This window comes from Coenobita brevimanus, chromosome 116 (genome assembly GCF_032717465.1).
Source record: "Coenobita brevimanus isolate Jiangsu-jjx chromosome 116, ASM3271746v2, whole genome shotgun sequence".
In the NCBI taxonomy this organism is placed as follows: domain Eukaryota; kingdom Metazoa; phylum Arthropoda; class Malacostraca; order Decapoda; family Coenobitidae; genus Coenobita; species Coenobita brevimanus.
The window spans coordinates 8,728,607-8,731,397 of record NC_137069.1 but is presented as its reverse complement, the minus strand read 5'-3'; positions in this window follow the sequence as shown (position 1 = coordinate 8,731,397).

The following is a 2,791-nucleotide window of genomic DNA, read 5'->3' as shown; positions in this document are numbered from 1 at the left end:
CTTTTCTTCCTTATCCCTCCTCTCTCTTCCCTCTTAGTATGTACACAACAGCGTCTTGACCCTTGGTAGTGACCCCAACTGTTTTCCTTTAAGAACTTAGACTTGAAGTAGAATATCTTGCCGGTACGTCTTAGTCAGATCGGTAGACCGTTTGAGGTATTCACAGCTGTCCTAGAGAATGCATGGACAGTGTATGTAGAAGCCTCCCAGACCGTAGAGTGAATAACAGACCCAAGAGTGAATATACAGGCACATACAGAGTGAATAAGGAAGTCTGTCTGTCTGTCTATTGTCTCAAAAGGGGTGGCCACAAACAAATCGCCTCCATGTTGCCCTTTCCCTCACCATTTCACTGCCCTGCTCCCAGCTCACACCCCCATCTCTCATATAGCTCTCTACTCCATCCCTTCATCTCATCCTTGGCCTCCTTCTCCCTCTCCCCCCCTCCACCTCACTCGCATACACTCCTCGTTAGTCTCTCGTTAGGAAGTCATGCACGGTTATTCAAACCCCTAGAATCACGGCATGAATAAACAAGCCTCCAAAACCTGAAAGTGAAAAAGAAGGCCATGCATAGTGAATAAAAGAATGATGCGTAGTTAATATATATAAATCCTTAGAATCACAGAATTAATTAAAGCCACGTAAAAAAAAAGAAAAAAAAAGACAAATATGGACAGCTGATTTAGAAGCTTCCAGACTCCCACTCTAACAACCAAGCCTCCAGAACCAAACAGTGAATAAATAAGCAGTGAAGAGTGAATAACAGAGCAGTGTACAGTGAATTAAGAACACTCCACAGCCAGTAAATGCATGAACAAGCAGTTAACAGTGAATAACAGAGCAGTGTACAGTGAATTAAGAACACTCCACAGCCAGTAAATGCATGAACAAGCAGTGAACAGTGAATAACAGAGGAGTGTGCAGTGAATTAAGAACACTCCGGAGCCAGAAAATGAATGAACAAGTATGAACAATGAATAACAGAGCTGTGTACAGTGAATTAAGAACACTTCGGTGGCAGATATTGCATGAACAAGGCCTGCAAAAGGAGTGGCGTGGTTGGTTGAGGTCTAAGGGGACAGTGAGGGTGAGAGTGGGACCGACTGGGTGACTGAAAGGGATTTGCTGGTAGGAAGGCAATGGAAGGGCCGTAGTGACGAGATGGACGGGTAGAGGAGAGGAGAGGAGAGAGGAGAGGAGGGAATATGGGAGAGGTGTGAGAAAGGAATATGGGAGAGGAGAGGAGAGGAAATAGGAGAGGAGAGAAAGAACAAGAGAAAATATGAGAGGAGAGGAGAGGAAATGGAAGAGAGGAGAAGAGAGGAGGGACAGGGGGAATTTATGAGAGGAGAGGAGGAGGAAGGAGGGAAAATTGGAGAGGAGAGGGAGAAAAGGAGGGAATATAGGAGAAGAGAGAAGGTGGAAGAAGAGCAGGGAGTAGGAGAGAAAATAAAAGAGGAACAGAAGGAAAAGAGAAGATTGTGAAAAGATATGGAAAAAATGGAAGAGAAGAAGAGAGATTAAAAACAAATGAGTGGAAAAAGGACAAGAATAAAAGTGTGAAGAGATCGAAGAAAGGAAAGGGAAGAGAAGGGAAGGGAAAAGAAGGGAAAGGAAAGGAAAGATAGGATAGGAAAATGAAAAGTGCAATGAAGGGAAGTGTAAGGAAAGGAAAGAGATAATCGGGAAAAGGGTAGGGAAGGGAAGTGAAAGGACGGGGAAGAGAAGGGAAGGGAAGGGAAGGAAAAGGAAGAGAAGAGGGGAGGGGATGAAGGGAAGACAAGTGAAAGGAAGGAAAGGGAACGGAAAAGAAAGGTAGGGAAATGGTTTAGGTGATTGGACGGCAGTGGAGATGAGGGGAGAGAGAGACCGAGGATGAGATGAAGGGATGAGGTGAGGAGCTGCACATGAGGGAGAGGTAGGTATGAGTTGGGGAGAGGACAGCTTGATGGTAAAGGAGAAGGTGTCATGGAGACGATTCGTTTGTGGCCACCCCTTTCGGGATTGAGGCTTCTGGCTGTAGGTAGATAGACATACAGATAAATAGATAGTTAGATAGATAGATATAGATATTCCCAAAGCCTCTGTTATTTTCTCTTTTCCAGGGAAGCAGTTGACATAACAATTAAAAATGTAACTAGCTTGACCTGTGACCTTAACCACTGACCTGAAGAGAGAGAGAGAGAGAGAGAGAGAGAGAGAGAGAGAGAAGGGGGGGGGAGCTGTAATTCAAAGTTTCGACAATATCCACTTTATCCAACAAGCAGCAACTAAACAATTAAAGTTAATGACTTTCTTGACCTTTGCTAAATAAAACTGTCTGAGAAGAAGAAGAGGAGGAAGTGGAAGAGGAAGACGAAAACGAAGAGGAAGGGGAAGGAAAGACGAAGAAGAAGAAAGAGGAGGTGGAGAAGTAGGAAGAAAACGAAGAAAATGTAATAACTCAGCGATATTCTCTTTTCTGGGCAGAAAACTCTCAGTCTAAAACTTGAAAAAAGAGGAAAAAAAAAGTTAAAAATTTTATAATAACCCATGATCCTGAAAATATAACAAAATATAAAAAAAATAAGTAATAATCATGTGATTTATTTCAAGTAGTAGTAGTAGTGGTAATAATAATAATAATAATAATAATAACAATAATAATAACAATAATAATAACTAGTTACCGTACCTATGCTCTTGGTGCCCCACAATAAGGAAGCGTCGCGACGCCGTTTTTTTTTTTTTTTTTTTTTTTTTTTTTGCCTATCGACCATTTGGGCCGGAGCCCCTGGTCATTAAGGCA